Source organism: Capra hircus, chromosome 23 (genome assembly GCF_001704415.2).
Source record: "Capra hircus breed San Clemente chromosome 23, ASM170441v1, whole genome shotgun sequence".
NCBI lineage: Eukaryota > Metazoa > Chordata > Mammalia > Artiodactyla > Bovidae > Capra > Capra hircus.
Window position 1 is genome coordinate 33012254 of NC_030830.1, and position 13355 is coordinate 33025608.

Genomic DNA, 13355 nt, shown 5'->3' on the forward strand with positions numbered 1-13355 from the left:
TGCGTGGCGAACGGATGAGTGGAAAATGCTCAGAGGCCGATGACTGGAATCCTGCGCAGCGCCTGCCCGCCGGGAGCACTTGTGCCTGGGGGGCACCCCCATCACCCCCTCACCTGGGGCGCGTGGCACGCGTGGGGCGGCGTCTGAGGGCCAGGATCGCGGCGCCCGGCGAACCGCCGGGAGGAGTCGGGGCCCAGACCTTCGCTGAGCGGAGCACCCAGCCGCTTTGTCTCCCCCGCCCCCTCTTCCCCACTTCCTGCCCAGCTTTAAACTCGGGATTCGCGGCGAGGCGCCGACTTTGTAAACACGCCGCGTCTGCGGCAGCGGAGGCTGGTTCTGTTTGGGCGCCTGGGGGAGGGGTGCACGCCCCTCCCCGAGGCTGGAGGTGGCGACCCCCCCCCAACACACACCTCCCCAGAGACAGAAGCCAGAGGCGGCGGGAGAGAGTGTGTGCGGCCACGGTCGATGCTCCGGGGGGCTCACCTGCCGAGAAGGTAGGCTTGAGGGCTGGAGAAACCAAGATAGATGGGTGTCAGCGACACCCTGCTTTCCTGGAACCTCCAAGCTGAGACTGGCGGGGGATCGGGGATGGGGGGCGGTGGTTAGAGAGGTCACTGCGTCTCATCACCTCCCGTTGTCTCTCAAAGCTCAACTCACTTTCTCTCTGAGTTGCACGTGGCTGAAGGGCAGAGAAGCCCCCCCAAAGCTCTCTGCTTTCTCTGTGTCCACACAGTCCCACTCCAAGCTGAACTGGAAGCCCAGTGACCTCACTGGGCTTTCTGTTGTCGTTCTGCATACCTCAGAGATGAACTGGGAGGCGGAGGGAGGGCAGAGGGTGGGCAGGGAGCCTTGGGGTCCTTCTGCCAACCGGGGCCGGGGGAGCAGGTTGGAAGACACGACGGCAAAGAGGGGTCTCGCAATGGTGGTCTCTCTAGTGTCTGATGGGTAGATGGCATCTACCGACAAGTGATGGCTCTAGCCTCTTCTGTGTCTTTTAATGTGTCAACAAGAGGAGTAACTGAAGACATTGGTTGCTGTTACTGAGGGAGCCTTAATGTATTTATCTGCAAACATTGATTGAGCACCTACTGTGTGTCTGGGGTTTGGCTGGGATGCTGAGGGTACAAAGGTGTTATTCATCCACAGTGATCTCGCCTGAGTCATAGAACAACAGAGACCAGGTGCCAAGTTGGGGTGGCTGGGAAGGCTTCAGAGAGAAGAGGACATTTAAGTTGGGTTCTCAATGATGGAAAGTCAGCAGGCAGAAAAGTGGTGGGGTCTTTGTGGGCAACTTACTCATTCTACAGAGCTGGACTGAACCCTGACTGTTGGGTTGGGCATTGGGAAACAATGGGGACACAGAAACAGCTGCTGCTCTCTTTAACCCTGCTGTCTAGACACGAAGAAGAGATAGGAATGAACAGGATGGATTCTGGGAAAGGCATGTTTCTGGGCTGGTTCCCAGGACCCCAGAAATTCCCAAGTAGGTGCAGCAGGGAGAGTCCACACAATGCTGGGGTACCCACCCCCCAGCCCTGGATGCTAAGACTGTTTCCTGTAACAAATCTAAGCCCCCAGCTCAGTTCTCCTTGGCACTAGATGTGAGTGAAAAGAAGTGGATCTGCCATTGTTTTCCTGCATTTTCAATTCCCAGGCTCACTTGAGAGATGGCTGACACAACAATTTATGAATTCATTCAGTTGTCTGCTGAGACCACACTATCTGCACAGGCTAAATAGTGGGGACATAATGGCAAACAAGTCAGAGCTTCTACTCCCCAGGAATTCGGGATCAAAAGCATCTCTGAGGATTCCACCAATATCCCAGTCTCTGCCCAGTCTTTGAGACCATGACCTCCATGGTCCCAAGTGCCTTCTCTTTCCCATTTCTCTCAAGGGTTCAGAACACTAGCTAAGGCTTATATAGCACCGTCAGGCACTCTTCCAAATGTTTTAGGTGTAATGTCTCCTGTAATCTTCCCAACAGTCCTGTGAGGTGAACACTAGTATTATCTCCATCTTTGTTGTTTACTCGCTAAGTCATATCCAACTTTTTTGCGACCCCATGGACTGTAGCCCGCCAGGCGCCTCTGTCCATGGGATATCCCATCTTACAGATGAGGAAATTCGGGCCTGGGGGAGATAATTTTCCAGAGGACAGGGTTGGGATTTAAACCCAGGTTACTTGACTTGGGAGGCCCTGTTCTTAACCATTGGGATAGCCCACCTCCTTGACTGACCACATGGAATGTGCCCTTAAGCCAGGGGCTTAGGAATTTCCCAAAGGGAGTCTGTGGTCCTGTATCTCAAATGATGCAGAGGAGAGCAATTTGTTAGCTGAGTGTGGGTGCAGGTGCTGTTTACAGGGAGCCCCAGCAGGCCTGGATCAGAGTTGTGGGGACTACACAGAGCTTGTATCCCTTCCTAATGACCCTGTGTGTGTGTGTGTGTGTGTGTGTGTGTGTGTGTGTATTCTCCTGAGTAAGCCTCACTCACAAAGAGGAATAAACCAAGGTTTGATGCAGGAAAGATGCATGGAGGTGATGTGCCAGAATCTAGGGAGATGGGAAACCAAGACACTTCTTTTGTTGGGAATCTTTAAGAAGAGCAGAATCCTTCATGTTCTGGACCCCAACTTGGTAGCTGAGTCAGGAAGATGGTCAGGGAGTGACCTTAAGCAGTCTTAAGACATGCACCTTTCTTCCTCACAGCTGCTGCATCCCAGAGCTGCGTCCCCAAACTGCATCTGCACATCTGAGATGCATCCCTCTAGGCGGACCGGGACTCAGCCATGATGCCAGCCAGGTCACAGGGCAGAGGCTCCATGGATTCCCGCTGATTTTCCATTATCTCTCTGGAACTAGATTTCTCACATGAGGCCTCTAAACAGATCTGGGGAGGCCCAGAGGTCCCTCTCTGCCTGCAGTCAGACTAGCTCTAGTGTCTCAGGGGCAGGTGGCGGGGGGGGTGGAGGTGGGGATGGGTGTTGATGCTGCGAGTTGAGGGTAGATGGTGGTCACACCTCCATCACAGGTAAGCAGGATGTGAAGATCAGAACTTTGTGGACCTCCAGGCTGCTCCTCGGCACACACACCCCCTCCTCCTCCTGTAGGGTGGGGTGTGATGGAAGCCTTGGCATGCCCCAGCCCACTGCCCCAGGCGCTGTTCTTTTGCTTGAGAACAGGTTGTACTCTTGAGAAACCACAAGAGGAAGTTTAGGGAGGGCTGGGGGTGAGGAAAGTTCTGGGGCCTCTGCCAAGTTTCCCTTTCTCTGCTGCGCGGAGGTGTGTTTGTTTTGGTGTGTTTCTCTTGCCCTCAAAGACATTTAAATTTTAAACCCTCTGAGTTTCAAAGAGCTGTCAAGGCCTGCTCCTGTACTCTGTGTGTGTAGGTGGGTGGGGGGACTGTGGAGGTGGTCAGAGACCCCCCTGGAAATGGGGTTGCAACATGGTACTCATTTTTTGGATTTTGTGCTGGGATTTGTGTTGTTTGGCTAGCTAACTCCACAAAGTCTTCTTTTCATCTCTGCCCTTTCACCTTACTCTTGCCCGCAGCACTCACTACAGCCCCAAACACTAGAAAATGTGGTTATAGTGGCCACTTAGGAGCTGAATGATGTTGCCAGGAGCTGTTCTACCTGCCTTAGCTCATTTCACATTCACCATAATGCCAACAAGTAAATGCTTCTAGTCCCAATTTACAGATGAAGAAACTGAATTTCAGAAAGGCTTAGAAGCTTACCTGAGCTAGTAAGGGGCAGAACCCAGATTTGAACCCTGGTCTGATTTCAGAGCCTGTGCTCTAGATGTCTATTTAATCCTCAGATCAGAGCATCAACTTCCTGAACACAGACCCTGCACAGTAGGAGGTTGAGATCCCAGGGTTTTTTGTTGTTGTTGTTTGCTGAGCTGCATGGCATGCAGAGATCTTAGTTCCCTGACAAGGAATTGAACCTGTTCCCCCTGCTGTGAAACTTGGGTGTCTTAACTGCTGGACCACCAAGGAAGTCCCAACCCAAAAATGTTTCAAAATGATTCTGCTAGTGCGGGGAGGGAGGTGGCCTGCATATAGAGTTGGAAGAGGGATTCTCTGGAAGTTAATATTAAAAAGGATGGAATTCCCTGGTGGTCCAGTGGTTAGGACTCGGTGCTCTCACTGCCAAGGGCCCAGATTCAATCCCTGGTCCAAGGAACAACTAAGATCTCACAGGACTCTGTGCAGCCAAAAAGAAAAAAGACAACCATATAACTGAGGGAAAGGAAAGGAAGAGTAAGTGGGTGCTAAACAACTCTGGAAGTTTGAGGCAAATGGGGAGAAGATTTAGGAGGGTTATTGTAGCTGTGTTCAGACATTTGAAAGGCTGCCTTTGGAAGCCCCCAGGAGGGGACTGGTAGAGGCAGATTTCCACAAAGCATAAACACTTTCTAACAAATAATTGCCTAATCTTTCTGCAGAAGTGAGTTCCTCATCTAGGGGTGTATAGAGCACATGCTCAGGTGAGGCTTCTGCCAGGTGAAGCCCTCAAACTCCCTCTAAGCCGCTAAGCCTCCCATGGGATTACTGACTGGCTTACTTCCCCAGAGCTTTCCTGGTAGCTCAGCTGGGAAAGAATCCGCCGGCAATGCAGGAGACCCCGGCTCAATTCCTGGGTCGGGAAGTCCCCTGGAGAAGGGATAGGCTACCCACTCCAGTATTCTTGGGCTTCCTTCCCTGGTGGCTCAGATGGTGAAGAATCCGCCTGCAATGCGGGAGACTTAGGTTCGATCCCTGGGTTGGGAAGATGCCCTGGAGGAGGGAACGGCTCCCCACTCCAGTATTCTTGCCTGGAGAATCCCATGGACAGAGGAGCCTGGCAGGCTACAGTCTATGGGGTCGCAGAGAGTCCGACACGACTGAAAGACTTGCACTTCACTTACCTCCCCATGTGTCCACCAGGCGGCGCTGTTGCCCAGCGCGCGGCTCCAAGGCTGCTGGATGGGCTGGCTGAAGAGCGCCACCTGGTCCTGCAGCTACCGGCTTGGTTTCCTGGGGCCTTTCCCCGACCTCATGCCCAGCTGTGAACACACCAGGGCCCAGAGAGCCACTTTTGACCCAGCACCGTCCCCATGAAGTGTGCTCGCAGGTCTCCTCGTGGCTCGGGCCAGAACGTGTGGGCCTGGGCCGCTGGGATAGGCTCCCTTCCCGGCTAGGGCAGGCTCCCTTCCCAGGCCCGGGGTCCCCTCCCTCCCCTCCTGCTCTTTCCCCTCCCTGGTCTTCCTTTGTCCTGAAGATAGAAGGAGCCGCGTTAGGAGCCGAGGGCAAGCCCAGCAGCCCTTGTCATCGTGGCCTGTCATAGCCTCCAAGGGCATGACACCCGCATCATGTCATCTTTTTTTAAGGTCCTCCGAAACCGCGCCTCTCAGAAACTATTTGTCCTCAGCAACCTGCCCAGTTCTCCCACCGTGCTTAGAACCACCCTAGGACAGCCACTCCTAAGGAGAGCCAGCCGGGGCCCAGGCGTTGTCCCCAGGAAGGAGGGAGGGCCAGAGCGGTTGCCTGGTGCCTCGTTTGTTGGCCCGGATCTGCGTTATAGCCTCTCAGACCTTTAGAAAGGCCCAGAACCGCTGGGGTTCCCCGTCCCCTTAGGGCAGGGCGGGCTCAGCATGTGCCAGGGCAGAGAGTGCAGTTACAAACCTTGGGGCCAGGGGGCGCCATGGAGGCCACGCCCAGAGAGGGGGGCCTTAACCCGCCCGTTGCAAGCACTCCCCACCCCTCACCACCACCCTGTGAGGCGGGAGGTCCATTGTATGGAAGGAGCAAGGCAAGGCACCGAGGGTTAAGCAGCAGGACAGTTTCGGAGCTGGAAGTCTGTCGTGGCCCTTTGTCTGTCTGATTTGTGCACGTGAGCACCTAACCCGTGCTTTCTCTCGTGGAGTGGCTCAGAGAGCCTGGACTCAAGACAGAAACCACCCTGGTTTGAGTCCCAGCTTGGCCCCTTCTTGGCTGTGTGAAACTGTATCCTTACCTGTCAAGTGGGCGTAAGGGTAGCCCCTTCCTCACCGAGTCATTGTGGGGATTAACTGTCCTGACGCTCCTGAGCACTTTATAATATCCAGATCAGATCTTCTTGTGTCCTCGTAGCGGCTTTGTGAGGGACATACTATCATGAAGCCTTTTTTGTTCTTTTTGGCTGCACTGGGTATTTGCTGCTGCTCCTGGGTCTAGTTGCGGTGGGGGTAAGGGGGGCAGGTGGTGAGCTGAGGGCGACTGTCTAGTGCGCGAGCCTCTTGTGGTGGCCTCTCTCATTGCGGAGTGTGGGCTTTTGGGTGCCCAGGCTTCAGTGTTTGTGGCATGCAAGCTAAGCTGCCCTGTGGCCCATGGAGTTTTTCGGGACCAGGGATGGACCCTGTATCCCTTGCATTGGAAGGGGCATTCTTAATCACCAAGGAAGCCCCTTGTGATGCCTTTATGTAGACGAGGAAGCTGGGGCACAAAGTGGTTACACAGAGTTAAGGGGCTGAGGCTTCCGGGCCCACGCTCTGCACCAGGCTTAGGAGATAATACGCTCAAAGCCCTGCCAACTACCGAGCAGGTCATACACCCTTACACGCGATACCTCTGTCACCATCATATCATCCTCACGATCATCCCGCAGCCTGAGCTCCAGGGACTGGGCGTGGGGGCCATCCAGCAACGAGAGGGCAGCCCTGGTATCTTTGCTCGCCATCCCACCGATGACTTCATCTCATCCTCTTTTCTAGAATAAAAATCGGCCCACAGTTCTGGCCTGTGGTCAGACCGTTGGACAGAATACTTGAAATTGGGACTGTCCCAGAAACTCCCAGTTCTGGCCCCCGCACTGTCTGCTCCAGCTCGGCCTGCCTCCTGTTCTCTGTCCTCTCCCCTCCAGGCTGCACCTCCCAGCCCCTCCCCTGGGGGGCCCCGGGTTCTGGGAAAGGAAGCCAGGAGCAGGGCCTCCGACAGATGCAGAGCTTGGGCTCCAGCTGGGGGTGTTCGAGGCTGTGGGAGGAGGGAGGAAGGGCCAGGGGACGGGAGGATGGGGTACTAGGGCACTCCCAGCCAGGCGGCATGTCCCCCGGAAGGCCTCTCTCTGCTCTTCATAGACTCTTCTTCCTAAGCTCCTGTTTATTATGCTAACTCTGCTGGGTGCTGAGGAAACAGCCTGGAATAAGACCCCAGGGAGGATTTACTCCTCTCTGGCAAGTGGATATCACAAGCTCTCTTTGGATTATGGAGGGAAGAGTGTTTTTTCTTCCCCACTCACGGCCCCGGGGATCAGGACTGCTTTTGCTTTCCTTCCAGCCCTGTTCCCTTTTCTCTAAGCAGTATCTACTACAGAACCACAGGCCGGGAGACTGTTCAGAGGTGGAGTCTATTTTCATCACAGTGAGCGGGGATCTTAGGGTTACGCACTCTCAGATGTGCTGGGTGGCTGAGCGTAGGCCAGAGTGTAGAACTTTCAAATGGTTTCCAGTCTCTTTTTCTTTCCCGTCAGCTGGTACCTGCTGGTCTTAGGGGTGGCCACCATCTTTTCTTAGAATTCTGCCTCTAGGACCAGGCAGAGTTCTTCCTGTTGGGTCTCTTGGTCTCCAAGGAAACAAGAGTTTTTTCTGCCCAGGGCCCAACCTCTTGGGCTCTAACTCAAAACTCTCTTTATAGCCACTGGACATGAGCTTGGTGCCTCCTGGGTGGTCCTCAGAAGTCTTGCGTGTCCCCTGCTTCACCTCACGTGCAGCTCTTAGAGTTGGGTGTTTCTTGTAGGAATCTATTGTGTGGATTTTCTCTGAACCCTCATTTCTTTGCAGATGGGTGGCAGCGAAGATGTTGGGATAATAGAGCACATGTTTGCACAATACTTCCATGTGCTGGGAGGTGCCTATGTGTAATATGTACCATGTGTACATGAATTTCTAATGTGCTGTGTGTGTGTGTGTGTGTGTGTGTGTGTGTGCTCATATCCAACTCTTTGCGACCTCATGGACTGTAGCCCCCCAGGCTCCTTTGTCCATGGGTGTCTCCAGGCAAGAATACAGGAATGGGTTGCCATTTCCTCCTCCAAGGGATCTTCCCAATCCAGGGATTGAACCCACATCTTTTGTATCTCCTGCATTGGCAGGTGGATTCTTTACCTCTGTGCCACCTGGGAAGCTCATGTAAATTGATAATAAATGTGGATATTTATTAACTTGTTTCTCATTTATTCCTCACAAGAATCCTCTGAGGTTTCCCTTATTTTGCAGGTAGAGAAACTGAGGCACAGAGGTTAAATAACTTGCCCAAGGTCATACAGCCAGTCAGTGTTGAGAGGCCAGTGGCTGAAAGAACTCTGACTGGAGTCAGACTTCTTTTTATAGTTTTTAGTTAAAAAAAAAAGTTTAAAAAGTTGATATTGGGTATTTAGCCGATTAGGGCTTCCCTGGTGGCTCATTTGGTAAAGAGTCTGCCTGGAATATGGGAGACCTGGGTTTGATCCCTGGGTTAGGAGGATCCCCTGGAGAAGGTAACGGCTACCCACTCCAGTATTCTGGCCTGGAGAATTCCATGGACTGTATTGTCCATGGGGTCGCAAAGAGTCAAACATGTTTTGACAGTTTCAAGTGAGCAGCAAAGGAGCTCAGCCATGCTGGAGTTGGACCTTTCATGCACACTGTGTGTGTGTGTGTGTGTGTGTGTGTGTGTGTGTGTGTGTGTGAATGTGCACTTTGGAGGGCACGCCCACCAAGGAGTGTGAGTGGACCCCAGGTTCCCTGTCAAGACGTCCTGAACACAGCATTAAGACGGGGCAGAACAGGCACGTAGGCCCCTGAGCTGTCTCTGTGTGTCCCAAAGCCTCCCCTATCCTTCGGTGCTCCTGGCTGGAGCTGCAGGCTTGTCCCCTAAGCCAAGCAAGATGGCAGGGAAGGAACCAGGAGGACCCCGCCCCTGCCCCAGCAGGCAGGTCAGGTGTTGCAGCTACCCAGGAAGCAGGGGTGGGTGGTGGCGATGTGAGCTCTGCTAGGTGGGGCTGGGGCCCTGACCTTTCTGGGGAGCCCTGGATGAATCAGCCCGACCACAGCCGCCCTAACTGCAACATGGTGCAAACAAGCTTTTCTTCCAGCTCCGTCCCCTCCCCCCGCATTTTCCTTTCTCTCCTTGGCAGGGGTGTGGCACCAGGGCAGTGGCTGTGGCACACCTCTGGAGTTGGTGGTGAAGCTGGGTCCTAGTGCTGGGCCTGCAACTTCACCTTCCAGGTAGTCCACCCCAGGATGGGCAGCAGCCCCAGCCCAGGGTGGCGGCCACGTACCCTGCCCAGAAGACAGGACTGCGTAGACGTAGGACTCATGGCCCAGCCACCTGGCATGTCCCTCCAACAATATCTGTAAGCCTCAGAGGGCTTGTCCATTCCTCATTGACAGTAGAACCACATTTTACTTATTTTTATTGTTGATTTCGTTTGTGGTTGTCCTGGGTCTTCACTGTTGCGCAGGATTCTCTCCAGTTGTGGAGAGCGGGGGCTGCTCCCTCGTGGTGGTGCGGGAGCTGCTCCCTCGTGGTGGCTTCTCCTGTCGTGGAGCATGGGCTGTAGGGCACGAGTTTTTCAGCAGTTGTGGTGGGAGGGCTCAGTAGTTACATCCCCAGGATCTAGAGCTCAGACTCAAGAGCTGTGACGCATGGGCTTAGCTCCTCCGTGGCGGCATGTGGGATCTGCCTGACCCAGGGATGGAACCTGCATTTGACAGGTGGATTCTTTTACTCCTGAGGCACCAGGGAAGCCCTAGAACCACGTTTTGTGCTGTGTTGGGTTCACAGTCAGTGTAAAAGCAAAACACATCAACATTACTATTAAGGTCTCCTTAAACTGCTCATAAAACACACTGTGCATGGCTTGGACATTATCTAAGGATCTCTAGCATAGCTGTTTTCATTGAGACAGATGGCCGCGTCTTTGGTGGAACCATTATGCTGAGTTTGGGGAAGGGCTCACATCATACGAAACCCATGTAAGTGGTTTTCTGAGGCTGTTGGGGACCTCCTCCAGTGGACAGCACTGAATTTGTGATAGTTCAATGTGCATATTTAGGAATTCAGTATGCATTCACTTACGGACTCTTACTGGTTTCCTGGCTGGCAGGAAAGGTTGGAGTGACAGTGCTGTGGGAATCTGGAGGAAGGAACAGTTTCTTGTGGATGGATTTACCAGGAATGTCTCTGCAGAGGTGCCATTTGAGAAAAATGAAAGAGGAGTGGACTTGATGGGAAGATATTCAGGAGCAGTTTTAAATGATGGTTGTTTCTGTATCTTTTTCTTCTCTGAATATCTGAGTTTTTTTTTTTTTTAGCTGAAAGCCTATGACAATTATTAGGCTTATTTATTCTTTATATACATATATATATATATATATATATATTTGGCTGCACCAAGTCTTAGTTGTGGCACATGGGATCTTTTTTAAAAAAATTAATTTAATTGAAAACTAATTACAATATTGTGGTGTTTTTTGCCATGCATTGACATGAATCAGCCACGGGTATACATGTGTCCCCCTGTCCAGAACACCCCTCCCACCTCCCTCCCCATCCCATCCATCTGGGTTGTCCCAGCATACTGGCTTTAAGTGCCCTGTTTCATGTATCGAACTTGGACTGGTGATCTATTTCACATATGGTAATATACATGTTTCAATGTTGTTCTCTCAAATCATCCCACCCTCACCTTCTCCCACAGAGTTCATAAGTCTGTTCTTCAAATCTGTATCTCTTTTGCTGTCTTGCATATAGGGTCGTTGTTACCATCTTTCTGAACACACAAGATCTTTAGTTGAGGCAAGTGAACTCTTAGTGGCAGTGTGTGGGATCTAATTCCCTGACCAGGAATCAAACCTGGGGCCCCCTGCGTCTTAGCCACTGGACCACCAGGAAAGTCCCTATTGTTTGTTGTTGTTTTTGACCCCCCTGCATGACTTATGGGATCTTAGTTCCCCAACCAGGGATGGAACTCATGCCTCCTGCTGTGGAATTACAGAGACCTCAACACTGGACCCCCAGGGAAGTCCCCAGGCTTATATATTCTTTATATTATTATTGATTCTAGTACAACTGATGACTGTTTCTATAGTCACTATTATTTCTATAATATTCTTTATATGTTGTTCAGTTGCTCAGTCGTGTCTAATTCTTTGTGACCCCATGGACTGCAGCACACCAGGCTTCCCTGTCCTTCACCAGCTCCCAGAGCTTGCTCAAACTCATGTCCATCGAGTCAGTGATGCCATCCAACCATCTCATCCTCTGTCGTCCCCTTCTCCTCCTTCCTTCTATCTTTCCCGGCATCAGGGTCTTTTCTAATGAATCGGCTGGCTCTCAAATCAGGTGGCCAAAGTATTGGAGCTTCAGTTTCAGTGTCAGTTTTTCCAGTGAATATTCAGGGTTGATTTCCTTAGGATTGACTGGTTTGATCTTCTTGCAGTCTAAGGAACTCTCAAGAGCCTTCTCCAACACCATAGTTCAAAGGCATCAATTCTTCGGTGCTCAGCTTTCTTTATAGTCCAACTTTCACATCCATACATGACTATTGGAAAAACTATAGCTTTGACTATATGGACCTTTGTTGGCAAAGTAATGTCTCTGCTATTACCACTACTTATTTATTAAATGGTTTAAAAACTCCAGCAACAGACTGGGGCAGGGAGTTAAAACACATGAGTAAGAGGGGAAGGATGGGGCATTTCAGAGACCCCCATGTCTGCTTTAACTGGCTTGTTAGATCTCAGGCAGCAGTTCTCAAACTTTCTGATCTCAGGATCACTTTACACTCTTAAAAATGATTTAGAATCCCAAAGTTTTTGCTTTTCAAAGTGGTAGCTACCGACGTTTGACTTCTAATAAAAAGTGTTAAGTGCAAAATTTTAAAAATATTTATTAATTCCCTTAAAGTAACAATAAAAATCATTGCAGTAACATAGCATTATATTTTTTATAAGATAATAACTGTATTTTCCAAAACAAAAAAATTTGCAGTGTGGCCTTGTTTTATATTTTTCAAAAATCTCTTTAATGCCCGGCTTAGTAGAAGACAGCTGGGTTCTCATATCTGCTCCTGCTTCAATCTGTTTCAATATGTTGTTTTGATTGATTTGTATGAAGAAAATCAGGCCTCACACAGTTATGTGGTTGGGAAGAGAGGACCCGGTGGACTGTGGATTAGTGGACATGCAGCTAGAAAGAAACTTTAGGGCAGTGGTGGAGAAGCCAAATAAACAATGTTGGGTTGGGGAGTTAGGACTCATTTAGGAGGTAATGGGAAGCCACTGAAGACTTAGGCTGTGCTGGGGTTTTGTTGCTGCTCATGGGCTTTCTGCAGTTGTGGCCAGTGGCAGCTTCTCTTCATTACGGTGCATGCGCTTCTCACTGTGATGTCTTCTCTTGTTGTGGAGCACAGGCTGTAGGTACAAGGGCTCACTAGTGATGTATGGGCTTCGTTGCCTCATGGCATGTGAAATCTTCCTGGACCAGGGACCAAACCCATGTCCCCTGCATTGGCAGGCGGATCCTTAACCGCTGGACCACCTGGAAAGTCCATCACTGAAAACTTGTGAGCAAAGAGGTGACATGATCAGAATAGATTTCAGTAGGGCAGTAGGCAAGAGAGAGCCTACACAAAATAAAAAGGATTGAAACTAGGGTGATGCAGTAGGAATGGAAACAAGGGGGGTGCGATTTGGCAAAATATTTTGAAGGTAGAAGCGACAGAACTTAGCAGTTATTCGGTAGGAAGGTATGCAGAGTCACTGGCACTGTGAAATCGCTCTGCTCTTCCCTGTTAGGTACCATGTGTACTCCAAAGATGAAGTATGTGCCCATGTGATATCGTTTGCTGCTCTCTCGTCTTCTGTTCTTCTGGGATACAGTAGGTAGTCAGTAAATGAATGGAGGAGCGTTCAAGGACTAGACTACTACGGGATATTTCAGCCTAGGTGGGTGGCAGAATATTGGTGCCATTAACAGAAATTTAAAGACCAAGAGGAAAAGATGTCCATTATCATTAAGTATCATCAAGTAAAGGGTGGGTGGAGATGTCAAGCTATTAATAGAGATAAAATAGTGGGTGGGCCTTGAAATATACTGTTCTCTTGGAAAGGAAGTACATTTTCCTAAGTACTAAAGATTTGGGGAGAAATAGATAATACGTCTAGGAGAGATTGCTCTTGATTATTCTTTATTCTCAAGTTACTCAAGTTCAATAAAGGCAATGTTTTTCAAAATTAGAAATGTCTTCATTTTAACCTATTTCTTATGCACACATGTACACACATATATGTATACATAAAACAAACAAGTTTCATTAACTAGACAACACTTTACTTATCTTTTTTATTC

The 13355-nt window shown here is 50.6% G+C and overlaps 1 protein-coding gene across 1 annotated transcript in view; it reads left to right on the forward strand.

The window, feature by feature from the left end:
- CCND3 (cyclin D3) overlaps positions 166-13355 on the forward strand; it is a 95044-nt gene continuing 81854 nt past the window's right edge. The window contains exon 1 of the mRNA XM_005696305.3: positions 166-494. The gene's annotated coding sequence lies outside the window, so the exon portion shown is untranslated. The remainder of the gene's footprint in view (positions 495-13355) is intronic.